This window comes from Lichenostomus cassidix, chromosome 24 (assembly GCF_008360975.1).
Source record: "Lichenostomus cassidix isolate B80296 chromosome 24, HeHo_3.0, whole genome shotgun sequence".
Classification (NCBI taxonomy): Eukaryota; Metazoa; Chordata; class Aves; order Passeriformes; family Meliphagidae; genus Lichenostomus; species Lichenostomus cassidix.
The window spans coordinates 1297539-1318535 of NC_139504.1; the positions used below are offsets into that span (position 1 = coordinate 1297539).

The 20997-nt window shown below is 49.9% G+C and overlaps 1 protein-coding gene across 3 annotated transcripts in view; it reads left to right on the forward strand.

Moving 5' to 3' along the window:
- Positions 1 to 20997, forward strand: part of KIRREL3 (kirre like nephrin family adhesion molecule 3) — a 344735-nt gene that overhangs the window by 198754 nt on the left and 124984 nt on the right. The gene's annotated exons all lie outside the window — the stretch shown is intronic.

A 20997-nucleotide genomic window follows, 5' to 3' on the forward strand; every position in this document is an offset into this window, starting at 1 on the left:
ATCTCCAACCTTTCAAGGAAGCCACAAGGGCTTAATTAAAACCTAAACTCACACACCGCTATTCAGATGAGACCGTCGGCTCCTCTGCTGACGGCAGCTCAAACTTGTCACTTTGCTCGTGCTGCACATCCATGCTGGAGGGGAGGAAATTTCAGCTGAAAGACAGGCCTGGGGCTGGTGTGGGCTGAGCCACTCTGCTGGAATCCTGTGGCTGGCAGGAGCGGGTCGGGGTGCCAGCAGCATCCCTGTAAGGGCAGGGAGCAATCAATCACTGGGACTTCATTAAAGGATGTATGGGAGGCTGATGTTTGGCAGAGCTGGTGTGCAGAGGTGACACAGACCTGACTCCAGTCGCTAGGACTTGAGGGAGAGGGGAAATCTGCATTTCCTAATCACATCGCTCTGGTCAGGAGTCACTTGTTTTCAGCTCCACTCTGGGCATTTGCATGCTTGGAAGGAAAAAATGTAATATTAACCATTGCCTCCCATCCCTGAGGAGTCAGTGAAGACATGAAAAGGAGCAGCTACAGAGAGATGTTTGGGGGGGTGGGAGACCAAAAAGAGTGTGGATTCAGGGAGTGGCTTAAAAGCAGGGTGGAAAATCCAGCTTCTCCATGCAATACCAGTTTGTGGTTCCCAGTAAAAGCAGAAACCAGGTACTGAAAAGGGGCATTTATGTGAGAGGTGCTCATTCCTATGTGTGGCTGTAGCATCCCTGTGTGCTGAATAGGGGTGTGTATTGAGGGACCACACCTGCAGGACACAGGACAGCTGTGCACCCCAGGCACCCACACATGTAGGGTGTGTATCTGCACGGGTCTGCATCCAGACAGAGCAGAAGAGACCTTAGTGAGACTGAAGGGACCATGGAGAGATTGTAGAAACCATGGTGAGGTTGTAGAAACTGTGCTGGGGCTGAAGACACCATGGTAAGGTCTCCCCTTTAGTGCAACTTGAGGCTGTTTCTGCTTGTCCTGTCCCTGTTCTCTGGGAGCACAACCTGACCTCCCTGGCTGTCCCCTCCTGTCAGGAGTTGTGCAGAATCAGAAGGTCCCCCTGAGCCTCCTTTTCTCCAGGCTGAGTTCCTTTCCCAGCTCCCTCAGCTGCTCCCCATCAGATTTGTGCTCCAGCCCCTTCCCTTCTCCATTCAGGTGCTCCCACTTCTGCCTGGGGTCCTCTGGAGGTCATGAAGGAGGTGATTCCATCAGAAGCCACCAGCCATTCCCACATCCCGCTGATTTCCAGCACACAGAGCCTTTGTGCCAAGCAAATCCCACAACCACTTGCTAAAGTGTTTTCTGTATTACTTGATGTTCAGATGTTGGGAAGCAGATTTGGCCTTGCTCAGGTACTTCCTGAACAAGCATACAAAGGGATATTAGGTGAGATGTTGGGAAGAAAGTCTTCCCTGTGAGGGTGGGCAGGCCCTGGCACAGGGTGCCCAGAGAAGCTGTGGCTGCCCCTGGATCCCTGGAAGTGTCCAAGGCCAGACTGGACAGGGCTTGGAGCAGCCTGGGACAGTGGAATGTGTCCCTGCCCATGGCAGGAGATGAAATTAGATGATCTTTAAGGTCCCTTCCAACCCAAGCCATTCTGGGATTCCAGGATATCCAGCACCACATGCAGGTGAATGGGATGCTGTGAGGGCACCACACACTCCAGCCCATCCTGCTGTCACCAATCTCTGTCCAAGGAGATCCCAGCTGCTCTCCACACTCCATCTGCAGCCTCCAAACAGCCACTGCAGGGGAGAAAATAAAACACTGAGTTGAAGGGGGTGGGGAGGGAAAAACAATTTTTTTAAAAAACAGCTCTTCTGGCATCCCATAAATCTCAATTTATTTGTCCTTTTCTTTTTATACAAGCGTGAAGGGAAGCAAAGCCATGTGTGCAGAGCCTCCCCAAGGACCCTGTCAGCGTGGAAGGGGATGTTCAAGGCAAGGTGCCTTCAACCCTCAGCCACCTGTAGAGAGGGGAAGGGGCTTTGTGGAGTTATATTTAATTTTTCCCCTCAAGGTGTTCCTGTGGTGGAATCATTCACAGGTGATTTTTGCCCCAGGAAGGAGGAAGGTGCTGGCAGGGGAATGAGGGGCTGGAGAGAACTGTGGGAAGGGACCTGAGGGTTCTGGCTGAGAGCACATTGGACATGAGTCCCCAGTGTGTCCTGGCAGCCCAAAGGCCGTGATGTCCCTGGGGGTATCAGGTCAGGGTGGGGATTGTCCTGCTCTGTTCTGCTCTGGGACAGCCTCATCTCCAGTGCTGGGGGCACTTTGGGCACCACAATATAAAACAGACATGAAGCCATTAAAGAGCATCCAGAGGAGGCCATGAGGATGGGGAAAGGTCTGGAGGGGTCACACGAGGAGGGGCTGAGGGGACTTGGCTTGTTGGGCTGGAGTAGAGGAGATGAGGGCAGAGCTCAGTGGGGGCTGCAGCTCCTACCCAAGGGCAGCTCTGATCTCTGCTCCCTGTGACAGGGACAGGACCCAGAGAATGGCCAGGGGAGGGTTAGGTTGGATATCAGGAAAAGGTTCTTCTCCCAGAGGGTGCTGGCACTGCCCAGGCTCCCCAGGGAATGGGCACAGCCTGAGGCTGCCAGAGCTCCAGGAGTGTTTGGACAGCACTGCCAGGGATGCACAGGGTGGGATTGTTGGGTGTCTGTGCAGGGCAGAAGTTGGATGATCTTCTGTTTCTGAGGTGCCCAGGGGCTGGGGGCTCCTCAGTCCCAGGTGACAGTGGTCAGCTCAGCAGGGCCCTGAGGCAGCTCCTCCTGCCATTCCCTTGGCTCTGCTCCTGGAGAAGCTGCTGGAGGTGGCTGTGTTGGGGTGATGTCATGGTGAGGTGAGGAGATGAGACAACACAGGGGCTGTGGTGAGGAGACACAAGTGCCAGGAAGCCCAAGGTGTGTGTGGCAGGTGACAGGCACTGCTCTGCTGCCCCACTGCAGAGCACTCTGTACAAACAGAGAGTGCCCTCCCTCCTAAAGCCCTGCAGGAAGGCTGTGGATGTGGGGTTTGCTCCCAAATCCCATGGGCTCTGCAACCCCAAGGAGTGTGAAAACACGTCTCCAACCAAACATCTATTGCCTGGCTTGTTGCTGAAGCAGTAGGGTTTTGGGTGGTTTGGGATTTTATTTCACTTTTTGGAGTAGCTGCTCTGCTTTTCCTGAGCTCCCAGCAGGATTTGCTTAGGGGTTTGCCATCCACAGTACCTGGATTTGGTGTGCCCAGCCACAGAGAGCTGGGATTGGGGTGCTCCCAGCACCAGGAGGCCTTGGAGAATCCCAGGGTTTGCTGTGATGATCTCTGTAATCTCTCCAAAGTTCTTGCTGAGTGGTACTGGAGCTGTTTGGGTCACAGGAAGTTTGATAAGGTTGTTGCAGGTCCATGAGTGCACAGCTGAGTGCTGCTACTTCCCCTATCCCAGCAGCATCTCCCATGCACAGGGTAAGGGAACAGCCTGGTGGCTTTTCCCTCTGCAGAGTGGGAACTGGCACGGACTGTTTAGCACCCCTTTTCTGACTGTTTAGCACCCCTCTTTCCCCCTCTTCACACTGAACTTGTATCCACATCTTCATTTTCCCCGGACTAGGACATTCACAACTCACATGCAGTGGTACAGCAGTAATTACACTCTCCATCGCTTTCCCATCAAGAAATAAATGGAAGAAAACCACATCCCAAGGTAGCAGTACTGACCTTCATTTCAGAAGGTTAGTCACAGTCAGCTGGGCTATAATCCAGCCCTAAATTTACCCAAGACCTTGCTGTTCCCTCAAGCTGGTCACATGCTGAGATGGGGGGCAGCTGCAGTGCCTGGGAATCACAAGTGCTCTGGGAATTGTTTTCCAGAGCAGAAGGTGTCTGTGAGGAGGGGCTGAGGGTGGATTTTGGGGACACTCCCTGCAGCAGGCAGTACCTGGTGTGTGCTTTGCTCTGTTGGTGGCTTTGAGAGCAGGAAGGTGCTGAGGTCCCCCTGAGGTCAGACATTCAAAGTTCATTAATCCGTTCTCTTCCGTGGCCTGGCAGGGCTGTGATGCTGAAATCTCCCTGAAATATCACCTTTGCCTATTGATGATGGATAAACTTCTTTCCAGAGACTTTCCCTAAGGTGTGATGCCTGATGTGACTTTAAAAGAACATGGGCTTCCTTCACTCTGTCCTACATAGTTCTGAGTGATGAAACTGCCCTGCTGGGGCAGTGCTGGGATAAACCTTGGGAAAGGTCAGCATGTCTGTCCCGTTCCCTCCAGCCTCTCAGATCATGTCCTCACCAGCCTGCTGCTGGCTGCAGAGATGGGAATATTGCAGTTCCTCAGCCCATGGAATGCCAGGGAATGTGGGCACCAGTTTATTTCCCAGCCTGTCACCTGAACTATTTACAGCTTGCTGAGGGAATATCTGATTTAAGGCCTTCAGGATGCCACCGTGCTGTGTCCTGTAGTCCAGGGAAATCCTTCCCTCTCTGCTCTGAGGCTGTGATGGGGGGTGTGCCAGCATTTCTGGATGTTCCTTAGGGAAACTACCAGACCTCGTGTTACAGAGGAACTCTGTTTCATCTTTCCAAAACAGTCCCTTTTCCAAAACAGTCCAAAACAGGGTGATTTTGGGGTCTGTGTGGAGTGGACAGCTGTCCTCTGTGCCCAATCCCACTTCCTTTGGCTGTGGAAAGGGGGAGATGTTCCTGCCATTCCCTGGGAGGATGATTATGGAACATTGAGGTGAAAGACACTGTCTTGGTCTGCTGTAAATCCAGCTGCATTCCTTGCCCTAACACAAGGTGCAGGGCAAGAACTGGATCCTGGTATCTTTATTATCCCTCTAGACTTGCTCTGCGCCTCTCACTTGCTGTCTTTGGAAGAGGACAAGGGGAAATAGATGGCCATGAGAATTGTGTTCAGCTATTTCATTTAAGTCATAATCATTTCTAATCTCAGCGTGCAGGGAGTGCATCACACGGCCCAATCAGTCACTGAGATTGTCCTGCAGCTGCAGTTTAGCCACAAGTAAAAAGCCATCCAGAGGCAGAAATATGGGAAATGAGCATCTCTGGGGCTGTGCAACTTTTTGATGATAGGACAGCCCTGGTGTTTGAGCACTGGTTATCCAAACCAGCCCTGTGGATCAGAGGAGCATCCCTGGGATGAGAATGGAGGAAGGAACAACTAGATTATAGAGTAATGAGTTGCTCCAAGTGTAGGTGGAGGAGGTGTGTGGCCTTCTGTCCTCACTGCAGGCAGTGACTGGGCCATTCCCTGTGGGATACCCACAGAATCCCAGACTGGTTTGGGTTGGAAGGCAACTTGGAGACTATCCCATTCCACTATCCCAGGCTGCTCCAAGCCCTGTTCAGCCTGGCCTTGGACACTTCCAGGGATGAGGAGGAGTTTCCTCAGACAGCAAGTCCCAAACAAGGGTATTTTGTTTGGGCAGATGGCAGAGGGTGACCAGAGGGCTCTCTGGCAGCTTCTCTGGGCTCCATCCCTCAGCATCTGGGGACAGCAGAGCTTCCACTTGTGCCATTGAGTCTCTGTGTGTTTGTCAGGCTTTCATACAGACTGTTGTCTCTTTTCCCAGGCCAGGAGGGCAGCGTGCCCTTGGTGATGGGGTTTGCCTGCCCAAAGAGTGTTCTGGCAGTGCCATGGGTGCCCTCATGTGCTGCAGGACTCTCCTCTGGGAAGTCCCTGAGCAGGCAAAAGGGAAGGACACTATTAGGGGAGTTGGAATCCCTCCAGCATCTGTGATCCTCTCATGTTTGTTCCCTGAGTGTTTGCCAAAAGCACCCTTATTTATTTCATCAGCTAAATGCTGCAAACCAGATGCCTGAGTTCCATCAAGGCATTTAATGATGATGATCATTGCTTCCCCTAATGCAGAGTCTCCTAGCGAGGACGCTGCCACAGCAGTGCACAGCTGTTGACCAATGGGGGCCTGTCTGTTTTCTCCAGTGTTTTATGGCACTTATCTATTTCTTCTGCTAGGCCTCCTTTTTTTCCCCTTTTTCCTTTTTTTTCTTTCCTTTTTGCTGAGTTGCAGGAAGTTCTGAGGTGGAACGTGGCAGCTGTTTAATGGTGCAGGAGCCTGGCGAGGCAGATGAGCTCAGGGAGTGAGGAGAGCCTCCTGCTCCTCTGTAGTGCTGCAGAAAGTCTCCCGTGTGACAGAAACGCCATCCCTGCATCCCCCCAGAAGCAGGAAAAGGATGTGGCTGCTCTTTCCCAGCTAAGCTGGGAGTAAATAACACAGATGAGTAAATAACACAGACCAGGCTGCATGAGGAGGCTTTGGCAGAGCCAGAAGGGAAGATCAAGCCTAAGAGGTTTGTTTCTGGTGCAGAGCCGTGTTTTTCCTTGGCTGGATGCACCAAGATGAGCTTGAGAGGACACGAGATAGGGCACAGATGTTGGGAAAGGCACTCGTTGGGCATGCTGGGATAACTTGGCACAGGAAAGCTGCTCAGACCCTGTATTTCCCAGGTGTGTGCTTGACTGTTCTGCTGAACTGCTCTGGTGATCAGGAATAGGGATTGAAGACCTGCTGGGGACAGGGCAGGTTGCTTCATTTGATCTGGTGGCTTCAGCAGGAAGGAGGGAGCAGGATTGTGTCCTTGGATCCCAAGGTGTTCAGGATGGACGTGCCACAGCTGCTGTCAGGCACAGACACTTCCTGAGAGGTGCAAGGAGACCTTTGAGCTGTTGCCATCCTATAGGAACCATACGAGGCTGTTCAATCCAACTGCAGTGCCACATTCCTGCTGGGAAGTGCTGAGTAACTTCTGGAGGTGTGTTAAGATCTCTTAAGAGACAATTAAGAATTTCAGTGTTGCTTTGATATTTGTTGAACAAAACGTTGACACAACACACACACCAGGCTATTCGGGTTTGTTTTAACTTGCAGTTTAGGCTTCAAAAAAAAAAAAGAGAGAGAGAGTATGAAATGAATTAGCAAATTATTTTGATTGCTTTGTTCATTTTTCCAGCAAGAAAGTTACCCACCTGGAAAATACTGACTGGCTGCAGGCAGGAGCAGAATTTATTACCTGAGATAAATGGATCTGGGATAAAAGTCCTCTTTATTTTTTCATTTTAGCTGCAAAGGATGATATGCTTCTGTTCTGCTCTTTGTGTCTGAGATCAAATAAGAAAGAACTTTGCATAGGTGTGCCAATGCCTTTCAAGGGAAAGTTTCTCCCTCCACCCCAACCTTTTCCTCCTGGAAGCAGCACCTTGGACTTGAGATGAGAGCAGTGTTTGACGTCCCTTTCTCAGCGATGCAGGCTCTGTGAATCCCAGAACTGGCAGCACTCACTCTGTGTTCCATCCCATGTGCGCCGTCTCTGATCTCTCTACCTTGGCCTTGTTTTATTCCCTTTTTTCTTCCTTTCTTTCCCCATTTCTTCGGCAGAGATGGCTTTGTGGGAGAAGCCTCGTTTCATTTCACTGCCAGTCCCGAGGGGCGGCGGGCAGATCTCATATGCAGGGTGTCAGCTGCATTAAATGAACACACTCAGATCACTGTAAATCCCTATTTACACATAATAAACACGAGGATATAAAACATAGAGGAAATAATACATTATTGATTACAGCAGTGGCATGTAATGTCCTTTGAAAGGCGGGTGGTGCATGCCCATCCATCAGCACTCCAAACGTGGATCCTCCTGCTCCTTGGGAATTCAGGGCAGGTCAATGTGTGTGCCTGGCTGTCTGGGCAGAGAGGATGGCAGGAATGGGAAAAAGTGGGTTAGAGCTGTTTGCAGATAGAACAGCAGAGGGAACTGCCCAGAGAAGCTGTGGCTGCCCCTGGATCTCTGGAAGTGTCCAAGGCCAGGTTCGACAGGGCTTGAAGCAGCCTGGGACAGTGGAAGGTGTCCCTGCCCATGGCACAGGGTGGCACTGGATGGCCTTTAAGGCTTCTTCCAACCCAAACTATGCTATGATATTTCTCTGGCCTGCAGCCGTGTCTGTTGGGCATGTTGGAATTTTCCTTTAGGCAAGAAGGTGCTTGAAATAAATTTTCCTACAAGTGCAGTCAGAGCATTCAAACCTTCTTGTCTTTCCCCCTCAGAGCAGACAGTATCTCCCATAAGAAGAGGTTCATGTGCAGGAGACCCAGGTCACATCTACATGAGAGCAAAATGAAAGTTTGGGACAACACCTGGGGGGGGAACAGGGTCAGCTATTTTTTGGGATTGGGAAGGATGGCTGACAAGCCTTGACACCTCTCTTATGGCTATGAGTAGGATGCACTCCAAAACAAAAGGTGCGGTGGTTTTTTGTCTTTGCTAGTTTTCGTGTTTAGTTTTTTAAAAGATGGTGATCTGACATGCTCACCACCTGAGGTGCCCTATTGGCATCACTGCCCCAGCACTCGTGTTGTGGTGATGAAGAGCAATGTTTTGATGGTTGCTGAAATTGTAGGTGATGATTCCCTCTTTCTCAGCAGCAGGCACCATCCCTCATCTCCCATGCGATTCATGAAATTCATTCCCTTGTTTTATCTCCGGCAGAGGTTGCAGGCGAGTGAGGTCGGTGAGGCTTGACAGGCGGTTGGAATAGGTTTTGTTGGGTTTAAATGAGTTGAGAGTTCAAAGCCAGGCAGGTAATGGAGCGGTTCTGCTCCCCTTGTTCACTTTGAGGGGATTGCAGACCTCGCTGCTCCTCACAGTGCTGGTTCAGAGGCCAACTGCTCCAGGCAGGAGAACCTGAGGAACAGCCATGGTAAAGGGTAGTGCAGGACAAGGGGGAAGGGCTTCCCACTGATGGGGGCAGGGTTAGTGTGGATATTGGGAAGGAATTCCTCCCTGTGAGGGTGGGGAGGCCCTGGCACAGGGTGCCCAGAGAAGCTGTGGCTGCCGCTGGATCCCTGGAAGTGTCCAAGGCCAGGTTGGACAGGGCTTGGAGCAACCTGGGATAGTGGAAGGTGTCCCTGAGGATGGAATGAGATGATCTTTAAGGTCCCTTCCAGCCCATCCTTTCCATGGTTCTAACAGAAAGAACACCTTCATGAAAGGTGGATAACTTGACTTGGCACATGGGAAAAGCTCCCTGCTCTGGGAGCTGCCCCAACCTCAAATCCGAGCTGTTTGCTCACTCGTGTGAGCTCTGCAGTGAAAACATATTAAAGTTCCTTTTTCCTGCAGCTTTTTTCCTCCAGGTATTTAATCTTAGTTTACAGATGAAATGTGCAGTGGAGAAAAAGATGCTAATCACACAGTTGCTGCACTCTGCTCCAGCCACTGAAAAATTTATTACCATCTGTCCTGGATTGGACAGGGCTGGAGCATCACCCCGTTAACAGATTTGGAGCGGCAGCAGAGAGACTCAACATCAAAACAGGGCATGGCTCTGGGCCCCTGGGGCCACCAGAGGCCTCACAGGGGTTGGTGCAGGAGAGCTGCACTTCCTAATCTGCTCTTGGCTCAGCTCAGAGGCAAGAAAAGTCCAGGATGGGCTGGAAGCTTCCAGCACTGGGCTGTGAGTGTCACCAGCAGCTTCCTGGTGTTTCATGGCCAGAGGTGTTTTTTATCAACCATTTCTCAATGCTCTCAGGCACCTGGTGGGGTTCTTGGGGCATCCTGTGCAGAGCCAGGAGTTCAACTCTACCCTTGTGGGTCCCTTGCAACTCAGGATATTCTATGATTTAACTACCCAGCTCTTCCCATTCTTTTAACCAGCTGTTGAGATGTCATTATTTCAGTCTCCCGGATACATCATTATGTACATCCCTAATAGGTCCCTTCCCTGGCTGCAACAGGGCACGTGGCTTCAGATGATCAAGTTCTGCCAAGCTTTTATAAACCCAGAGCAGAAGGCGAGGTCAGAAATCAGACCAGAAATGGGATTTCTCCAGCTCCCAAAGAAAGGTGTTTGGCTGTACAGCTTTCTGAGCATCTTGTAATATCAAACTGTCTTGGAAGCAAAGTGGTTTGATTTTTGGCCTGTCTCTGCCCTCAGTGGATTACTGGACTTACAGTTCAGAAAGACTCAAACTGCAGCTCCTGTGATGCATCTTAAATATACGATTTTCACTTGGCTTTTTGCAAGACCAATGTTTCCTCCTGGCTGCTCCTCCTGCGACTGTATTTCCCCTCCAGCACCGGCAAGCCCAGCAGAATTTTGGAACACAAAACCATTCCATAAAGTCCCTCTCCTGTGGCTGTTTGCTTATGTCTCTCATGGTTTTTTTTTTTCACTTACTTGGACTATTTTCATAAAACCTCCCACCTTGAAGAACCCAAAGTTGCTGAGCAAGGAAATAATCATCAGTGGTGCAAGGAGTGCTCTTGTCTCTCCTGCAGCAATTAGCAAACCTTAACGCAGGCTTGGCTCTCTTTCCAATTAAACTCTGGCAAGCTGGAATGCACGATGTGCTAATGAAACAGGGAGTTTTGGAGCTCCTGTGCTGGCTGTTTGGAGTATATGGGAGCTTTAGGCTGTCTGGCTGAAACTAAGCCATTGAAAGTAATGGGCTGGACAATCTCACCCCATTACTTTTAATGGAATTGAGAGAGTGCAAGTGGGAGCAGCACGGGGGGAAGCAGGGGAGCTGTTTCCACAGATCATCCAAGTTATGGCCAATGCTGGGAAAATGCCCCCCTGGCAGCAGGAGCTGTGTGCAGTGACTTATAGGGTTTGGTGAGGGGGGAGCAGGGAAGGTGCATAAAGGCACTGAGTCAGCCCTGAGTGGGGGCTGATTTTGGTCAGGGCACATCACAAGGAAGGAACTGCTGGGTGGGGGAGATCCCTGCAGCTGAATGGGGCAAATCCCTGCTGCTGGATGGGGGAGATCCCTGTTCCTGGATTGAGGCAATCCCTGCTGCTGGATGGGGGAGATCCCTGCAGCATGCTTTGGTCCTTCCCTCACACCCATCTTCCCTGTTTTACCTTCCTACCCCTTCCCTGTGCTATTTGCACCTGCAGAGGTGGAGAAATGTGGTGTGAAATATAATGATTTTAGCTGAGTCTGCTGAGCATCGCTAGCGAAGCGTTTGCAGTGTGAAGATCCAACCAGTGGGGCCAACTGCAGAAATCGGGAGTTTTCAGGTCAATCAGGAAACTGAAAATGCTCAAAAAGCAGAGAGGGATGAGACACGAATATCACAGGAGTAAAGATTCAGGCTGAATGCTGCAGCCTGAAGTTGTCATGGGTGCTCAGTGTCTTTGGTGTCCTCTCTGGAGCCAGGCAGGGTGCTGGGTGAAGCTGAAGCAGCCCAACCTGAGGCCACTGCTGAGGATGCCTGCATGGCCTGGGTGATGGATTTGTTCCTCGTGGTGAGACCAAATCTGCTCCCACTGGGACGTGGGAGGAACATGGTCTGGACAGGGCAGCAATCAGCCTCCCACAGCCTGACATTTGCCCACTCACTTTCCTTTCTCCTCCTGCTGTGCGTGGCTGAAGCCCTCCTGGCCAGAGCACTTAAACCTCAATGCTTCAATCAAAGCAGAAAGGGACAGAAATGCAGTGATGAGATAATTCCTTAAATCTTATGCCTTTCTCCCCCTCTCTGTAATTGGTGCCTTGTTCCTTTGTGGAGGGTTGGAACTCATTCTCACACTGCCCCCTCCATTTAGCACCACAAACTCTTCCAGAAAGTTTGAACAGGAGGGTAGTAGCAGGGACTGCAGCAAATGAAGCTCCAACTGGGATTAACTGGGAATTGTTGCTCCCTTTGCCAGATTACACATCCATGATGGTTTGGTAACACCACCACGAGGTTCCCCAAGCTGTTTAGGTGCCTCAGCTCGCATTCAAATTCCTGGGGGGTAATTCAAGTCTGGATATCTGAGGAGGAAATGGGGATTAACCTGTGCTGTGCACCTGCCCTAAAATGACACATTCACGTCACTGGTCTCCTTCATCTTGGAGAGGAGACAGCATAGCATGGACTGGTCACAGCAGGTCTCCCACCCCTGCCCACCTCGCAGGCAGGAAGGCAGCTAAAAGAGACGGCTGAGAGTTGCCAAGCAGAGGAAAAATGAAATAGAAGCTGAAGATCAGAAATATTTTTAAAACGCCTCAGATGCAGAAGAATTGCAGCCGTGCTGTGAGGTAACCAGCAAATAGAATTTAATTATACGATACACAGGAGTAATGGAGCTTGTGAGGCTGGAGTGTGATTTCCCAGTAATAGGAGGACAGCAGGGATCCCTGCTCAGGCTGTTGTGTGCTCATGGAGAGCAGGACGGTGCTGCCATGCTTTCCCTGCCTCCAGAGGGGAGAGAAGAGCCACAGCTCCTCCACCTTGGAGCAGCCAGGCGCTTCCAGAGGCATCCAGCACGTGGAGCCTTTGGAGCAGTTGGGCAGTGGGATTCTGAGGATCTGGGGCACATGGGCTGGAAGGCAGTGACTGAGGCTGGGCAGAGGAAAGCTGTGATCCCAGCATGTCTCTGAGGACAGAAGTGGTTTGTGCTCCCTGTGCTGCTGTCCATCTTCCCAGACTTGTAAAAAGGATGGCTTAGCAAGAAACACGTCCAGGCTGGGAGGTGTGAGGAGCCGTTGTTGATCCAGAGCACGGCTGTAGATGTGACCTTTACGGTGCTGTGGGTTTATTTTTATTATTTTTCTTTCCAGCTTATCCACAATCTGTCAGAGCAGCGTGGGGACTTCCAGGGTTTATTGCAAAGTGTTTCCAGTGCCATGTTCTCCTCCCAGTTGAGCCTGGTTTTTCAGCTTTAGGGAGTTTTGTTTGTTTGTTTGTTTTTCACAAGGTGCTTTGGGTAGAGTGTGAGGGAGGGACACTTGCTTTGTGTGGAACTCTAGACCTGCATGTAAATGTGGCTCTCTGTGTGCCAGGGGAGCACAAAACATGTCATTTATGCCACCATGTGGTGTTCCCATCAGCCTATGGGATAATGCCATGCTGTGTGTGGCTGGTGTTGCTGGGATTGGGATGGCTTGGATGTCACTTGGATTGGGGTGGGACATGCAGGGGACCTTCAGCAGGAGTGAGGAACAGTGCAGGGGCTTTCAGTGAAATGGGAAGCAGCTCCAGTGAAATCAGGCCTTTAGAGAGAACACGTTGTTCTAAAGGAATCAAAATATGTGGATTTTGTGTGTTTCTCCCTGTCAGTTTTGCTCTGAGCTGGTTTTAGACCATCTCAGTCTCACAATCCCAGCTGTTGAAAGCCCTGCTGGCTTTGTAGAAGCACATCCTGATGCAGTCTCTGGAGATGGAGCAGGAAGGCTCAACACAGCTTTAGACCAGCTCAGTCCATCTTCCAGTCACCCCTTCCCCTGCAGCTCCTCCTGATTCACACAGACCCCATGTGCAGTAGGCTCTGGGCCTTTTCCAGGCTCTGGGGCTATGTCCTCATCAAGGCATTTTATTTCCCTGGAGAGCTTTTGGCAGTGCAAGAGGTGCTGCAGAAAGATGGGTTAGGTTTCAAGGATGTCCTGCAACCTTCCCTCTCCAGGAGAATAGAGTCACTTTTCTGCTGTCTGGAGCTGAACATGCAGGGTTTGGTGGGGTGGACAAAGGTGGGTGCAGGAAGGAATGTGGCAACAGTGCCACCACAGCCCTTGCCAGGCAGGTCCCCAAGTCACTGCAAGTCTGGGGCTGAGCTGCCAAGCAGAGCATGGGGGGAAGTGAGAGCCAGCCCAGGGCCATCCCAGCCCATGGCTGGAGCAGAGGAACTCCTGGAGGAGGTGGAGCAGTCAGACAGGGACAGGGACACTGCCTGTTCCCCTCTCCTGCCCTCGTTGGTGTCCCAGGGGGCACAGGGAGCTCCATGGAGCACATGGATCTGTGCAGCTGGTGCAGTGCAGCCACTGCAGCGAGGCCAAGACAGATGTGCCCAACACCTGGCTGTCCTGAGGTGTCCCTGGCTGCCCTGCCATGTCCCTGGCTGCCCTGCCACCTCCCCAGAATCAGAGAATCCTGTCAGTTCAGATCTCCTCCTGGTGGGACAACATGGATGGTGACATGTCCTGGTTTCAGGGGCTGACCTGGGCAAATGCCAGGAGAGACTGGGGAACGCATGGGCAGGTGCTTGCCTGTTGCTTAAATTTCCCTGGAAGGCTCATTCCAGACCTTTCTGCAGCAGCTCACTGCATTGGAGCAGAACACTGGAAGACTTGGCTGGAGCAGCAGGTCTGATGGGCTGTAGTGAAACAGATTAATTCCCTGGGAAGTCCTTGAAGTGCAGGTCAGAGCCACCAGCAGGGGAATTGGTCAAACAATTCAGGAATCTCACAAGGAGGATCCAAGCTCCAGGGCTGCAGAAAGGCCAGGAGCATCAGAGGGCCTGGGCCAGGCCAGGTGACAGGGAGAGCAGCTCTTGAAAAATACTCTAAAACTCGTGTGAACTGGGGGGAAATGCTGGAGCTCCACCTTGCATCCTGTAAGATTGTGAAAGGAAACACCAATGCCACAGGGGTGGAACCTTCAGAAGTGGGGTGTGCAGGGAGCAAGTGCAACCCAAAGTCACATGGGGCAGTTGCTTGGATTTGGGATCATGGGCAGCCCCACCAGCCTTTCCAGATGCCTGAGTGTGTTTTTTGCCAGATGATGTGAAATTCTCTGTGTGTTGGAGGTATCTGACCAGCTCTCACCAGCGCAAACAGGAGTGGGTTTGATGCTCTGTAGTGAAGAAAACAGATTGTTTCTACATAACCTTTTATTTGTTTTTCTTTCAAATAAAACCCTGTGTGGAAGTTAAGACTTTTACAGTGGGAAATACAGGAAAAATATATTTTCCTGCACGTGAGGTGTGGAAGTTAAGACTTTTACAGTAAGAAATACAGGAAAAATACTTTCTCCTGCACATGAGGTGTAGTTCATCTGTGAAACTTGCTGCCTCAAGGCCTCAGCAAAGCATTTTGGACAATTTGACCAGTGTAAACACATGTCTGTGCACACAAAGGTGTGAAAGCTCTTTGAGAGGGAAAGTTCAAGTACCAACAGCCACCTTACTCTGGGGTGAATTGTTTTTCCTACTGCAGCTCCATCAGATTTCTTAACTTTATGGGGAAAAAAAGTCCAAAGAATGGCTGGATTTGAGGTTTGTGACGATTTTTCTTCACTTGTCAGATGCTCCCCAAATTGGACATGTTTGTGAGAGGTTCAGAAAAAGTGCCTCAGCCATGAAGGGCTGGGGAGGAGAGTGGGGAATGCAGACAGATTCAGTTCTGAACTTTAGGGACCAAAGGCTCTGTGTTGCCACTAGAGAAAAAAACCCTCTTCAAAACACTTCAGTGCTGAGTTACAACTTGGAGGTGCCTCTTTTCTCTTCATTAGCCAGGGAACACAGGGATATCATTCTCTTTGCTCAGCAGCACGAATCCCTCTTCTTTCTTTCCCCTTCTGCCAGTTGTGTTTCCTGCTAAGAAGCAACTTTTAATTGTCTGGTAGCAGGGCAGAGCTTGTTCCTGGCAAGAGCTGCCTCCTGCATGTTTCTCTGCTCTTCCTCTTGAAGCTCCCAGTGCTGATGCCTTTCAAGGCACCTGGCAAGCTGGATTCTGGTGGACTCCACTATTCAAGGCATGTGCTGTCCACAGCTGTTTATCCCAGAGAATCTCCTCCTGGGTCATGGACACTCTGGTTTTCTACTGGGTTGAAAGGGGTGCAGCGAAAATAAGCACATGCAAATTTTCCTGTCTTTTTCCATTATGGTTTTTAACCTGGAAGAATATTTGATAGAAGTTTCAAGGATCCTTCACCCTTCAGCACCAGAAATTCCCAGGAGGGACAGCAACTCTGGCACTAGTTTGTGCTGTTGCTGTTCCCACATGCAGGTAGGTGCCTCTCCAGTGGTGTTTAAGGCAAATTTAGGTCTTAACAGAGTTTTTTCACAGGGCTTCAATTTTGGGAAGTTTCCCTTCACCGTACAAAGTTGAGATGTCCTCTCCAAGGTCTTCACCCTGTGCAATGGCAGGAGAGGAGACTGGAATGACAAATTCTTCAACCAGAACTGGTTTCTGAATGGGGACAGTTTTCCACAACCTCTGCTGGATGTCCTTCTCCCTTCCCAGGTCTGTGGGCCGTGGGAGAATAGCCAGTTGTATTTTCCATCTCGGAGCAATGAGCTGGCAAACATCTCTGCTCCATCTGTTTTCCTTCATTGATGGAATCTTTAAAGTCAGATTGTGGTCCCACAGGGACACACTCAACTAATCCTCTGCTTTTAAGATTTTATTTGTGCAATAAATGGATGACAAGGTGGTTTGCGAGTACATAATACAATAAATGGGTTTATAAATGCAACTTTTTTGCAGAGCACTGTAGAATAAAATACAATGCCACTCCGGCATTTAACACTGATCTCTGCTTCATTCATATTTCAAACAGTAATGTGCCCATTTTCTCATCTGGGAAGCCTCTTAGGATTTTTAATACATTTTTATAAATTAACCAGGCACAGATTTAATAATAACATGCATTTGTGTAGCTTTTTTCATCTCCGAGGATCTTGGATTGCTTTGCAGACTTAACAGTGTAATATAGAAATTTCGTGCCAAAGGATCAATTTGCTCTCTGCCGAGCTGCAGCAGGAGTTTCGATGGCACAGGAATGTTCATGGATGCAAACAACATCGAGGGAGGAAGCTTGAACCCAGCAGTAAAAGCAGGAGAATTTGGAGGGAAAGGTGCTCCATGGGTGTCCAGGGCAGAGTCCTCTGAAGAAGAGGTGTTTGGGATGGTTCTGAGCCTGGAAATCAGGATGCTGAAGAGCAAAGAAAATGTTTCTTTCACATATTTCTCCTAACTTTTGGGATGCAGCATCCCTAAACACAGGGAAAACTGTAGAAAACCTTGGGAGATCAGGCTTTTCTGTCCATATTGCTTCTTCTTCAAGGCATTCATATCCAGCAGGCAACTGTATCCACCAGGAGAGGAAACCTCTCAGCAGGAGGATGAGGTTTGTCCATCAAAGTGTGCAATAACCAAAATTTCTTAGACTTGGTGATGTAGGATCTTCTCCTATCACCTTCCTGGCCCACTTCAGAAGCTGTAGAGCTTCTTTCCTTGGAGAATTTCCTGCTCTTTGAAGAGCTCCCAGCTGAGCTCTCTGCTTCTGGGATCCCCAGGTGAGATAAGGCTTTTCCAACTATTTCTACTATTCCCAGATTCCATGTTTTGGTGTTGCTGACAGTAGGATATCTGCCATGGAGGTTGCTCATTCCCCATCCTGCAAAGAAAAACCATGGAATTAATCTCATGGATAAAACACGCAATTGGAAAAACTATTTACAGGTAGCAAGTTGCCATCACTGTAGAAGGAAAACATGAGAAAATGGAAACGTGATATTTATGTTAATACAAAGTTTCAAAAATTTAATTTAAGAGACCAGCTGTTTCTGCTTCTCTTATAAGAGCTTAATTGGTATATAATAGCATAGTTAATTAAATACAAATCAATAGTTTAAACCAGCTAATTGATATTTAATATGTATGGGAAAATATAACTTAGTTGTAATATCATTAGCTCAATATTAAATAAGCAATGGAATTGCAATTATGCCTTTACAACGATTATAAAGTTTATCGTTCTTTAATAAACTTGCAATTAGACAGGGTGAGCTGCAAAATTATTAAACAGGTATTATTGGGCTATTAAACATTTATTATCATTCCTGGTGGGATACAGCTACGCAATAGTACACATTATGATTATGTTAATAAACTCTTATTACAGCTTTGCAGCTTTAGCCTTTAGTGCACTGGTGATCAGATATTTTGTTTCCTTCCTGACTGGAGAGTGGAGGAATTGCCTTGAAATCGAGTAAGGAAATCCCAAACATTGAAAGAACTGAGGAAAAAGCAGGAGGAATCTGTAGTTTGGGCCAGCACTGAGAGATCTTCCTTCCTGAACATCTTTCCCCTCTATTTCCCAGGCTGAGGATCTCTTTCTTGAAGACTCCAATGTCTTGTTTCTTTTAGTTGGCTTTTGCTTCATTGTCATTGGCAATTTGTGGTTTGAACTTGCTCCTGCTTTGCCCAGTGAGTGGCTCTTCTGTCAGTTTGGGGGTGAATTAATGCAGGTACTTCTGAGAGAGTCAAAACCAGGGTTTTGCTATGTGTTTTCCAACCAGGATCCTTGAGCTCCCACTTTCTCACAGTGCATGGGATGATAAACTTGTAGCTGTAGCTGCTTTTGCCCTGCTGAGGGCAATTCAATTGTCATCGCAAGGAAATAGATGGGATTGATTTGAGGGAGAGGGGGACATGCAAGGGTTAAAACATTCTGGTTTCAGTGTGTCTCAGCAGCCCCCTAAAGCCAAGACATTTAAAATGCTGGGCATCTGCTTAACTATTTTAGCTTTAGGTAGCCACTAAAAGCCAAAATGGTGAGACATCCTTAGGCAGCAGAGTCATCTTGAAGTATTTTACCTTTTAAAGGCGCTCTCAAGTATTTAAAGGTGCCTTTAGCTATAAAGATTTTTGCATGTTCTCACAAATTTATGGTATGAATTATTATAATGCAGTGCTTTTGTACAGCTCCTTTCATCATGGGATATCAAAGTGGTTTGTAAGTGTTAATTATAGCACCCCTGGGGGAGGCAAACGGGAGACAGGCACCCACACCAGGCTGCTGAGCCAGGCTCCAGAGGGGCAAAACCTGCATTCCATCGGGATCCAGCTCAGCCTGAGCCTCCCTCCCTACTTTGAGGGCTCAGCTGGACCTGGGACATGATGGGCAGCACAGCCACTGCCTTGGGCTGGAGCTCCTGCCTACGACCCCTTTTTGGGAGCTTTTTGCTCACTGCAAGGGGAAGGTGAGAGCTGCACACCTGAGTGGGGGATTGTTGTCCCAGGACACTGTGGCTCCTGCTGCCCCCACCACTGCCCTGGCTCGGGGTGCTTGGGGGCCCAACATGAGAAGGATCTGGAGCTGCTGGAGTGACTCCAGAGAGGCCATGGAGATGCTCCAAGGGCTGGAGTTCCTCTGATCTGGAGCCAGGCTGGGAATGTTTATCTGGAGAAGAGAAGGATCCAGGGAGACCTCAGAGCCTCTTCCAGTGCCTAAAGGAGCTCCTAGAGAGCTGGAGAGGGGCTGGAGACAAGGGATGGAGGGACAGGATAAGGGGGAATGGCATCACATGGACAGAGAATAGGTTTAGGCTGGGAAGAAATTGTGAGGGTGGGGAGGCCCTGGCACAGGGTGCCCAGAGAAGCTGTGGCTGCCCCTGGATCCCTGGAAGTGTCCAAGGCCAGGCTGGACAGGACTTGGAGCAGCCTGGGACAGTGGAAGGTGCTCCTGCCCCTGGCAGGGTCCTTAAGGTCTGTTCCCACCCAAACCATTCCATTATCCTGGTGATGTTTGTGCTCCTGCTCTGTGCAAGGTGTGGCAGCCCGTCATTCCAGCTGTGTGTCCAGGAAAACCCAGCCAGCCTCACACACAGCCCCACGTGTGCCTCTCTGAGTCAGAGCAGCGCTGCCTTGCTCAGCTCCACTGTGGCTCTGCTGCCTTGTCTGACGCTAATCTAATTGTGTTGTTTTAATTACTTTGATACCTTGGTGCTCGTTGGAGGCTCAATAGCAATCGATGGGGTTTTGTTTTCCTATCAATAAAGACATAAAGGCTCTCACCTGCTTTGCTGCCTCCACGCAGTCAGCCCTGGAGGCTCTGGGGGCTCACAGCTCTGCCAGGCACACGCAGTGTGTGTCCTCACAGGATCCTGCATGGAAACTCCCGCAAGGTCAGCGAGGTCTTATCGATCCTCCTTATCAGACAGGGCTGAGGGAAGCAGCCCGAGCTGGGTGTCCCTGCAGTCAGAGGCATCCAGTGCTCTGCAGGCTGACACCTTTCCGAGTGTTTGTGGTTGTGCACTTCGTGCAGACTATGGTGGAGCATGTTATCTCTGTCCTGCAGAGCAAGAGAACTGCCCACCATCAAAGGTGGACAATTGCTCATTACCCCTTCCTGTTAATTCGAGAAACCACTGAGAGTTCTGGTGGTTGATTCATCTGCCCTGTTCTTTAGACATCTTCCCCTGAGTTAGTCACCACCTTTTATGGCCTAGGAGGGAGCTACAAGCACCCCCAAAACATCATGAAAGGCGAAGTGAGTCACATCCTGGAGACGCCTGCTTCTCTCCTGGGCATTCCCCCCAGGAAAAGGTGGATTTAGAGGAGCAATTAAATTTCAGCTTACTCTGAGTATGTCAGGGCACTTTTGTCTGAGCATCAGCTTCGGTGCAATTATACATGTGGTTTGTTTTGGTTATGTGCTGATTCCTCCCTGGTGGGAGCCTGAGGACCAGGAGCCTACTGCAAGGTGGAACTCTGTTTAATGTTAGAGGAAGTGCTTTAACTCCTCTTGTGTGTACCCTGAATGCCCTGGCATCAAAAGAAGTCTGTTTTTTTCTAGGTTTAGGCTCAAATTCTGCCTCATACTGTGCACAAGAGGAAGATATAACCACTCTGCTGGGATGCCATGGCAGAGAGCACTGTTAGGAAGGCATCCTCTATATCTGGGTCTAGACCCACATGGATCTGGGGGTCTTCCCTGCTCATCATATCACATCACATCACATCACACTTCCCTCTTCCTCTGGACACGATCCAGATCTGCAATTCAAACCCTTGTGGCACTGAAAGCCAAGTTTGCCAGGCTGCTCCTGCTCCACTCTCCAGCCACTGCCGCGCTCTCCACCCTCCTGCTCCGCCGCCTTCCCCTCCCGTGAGCAGCTCAGCTTCCCGGAGCTCCCGAGCGCTCCTTCCTCAGCACAGGGGGCTCTGCAGAGTCCACAGCCACATTAAGTAAACATCAAAGGGGCTTTGATCAGCAGGGCTCTGCAGAGCACAGAAGCCCCCGAGGAGCTCTGCAGGTCCGCAGGCAGCGTTGGGGACATGGTACCTTAATTTTCTGCACTGTGACACAGGAGAATTTGTTTGAAGAACGAGAGCTCTCTGCCGCTCTGAGATGCGCATGGGGAGAGCGCCTGTGCTCGCAGCCTACTTCTGGAAAAACCCACGCTCAGATCTCTCTGTTTGTTACCAAGAGTCAAAAAGCCCCATTAACAAATCAAGGCATCAAAGGCCTGTGCCTCCTCAGACT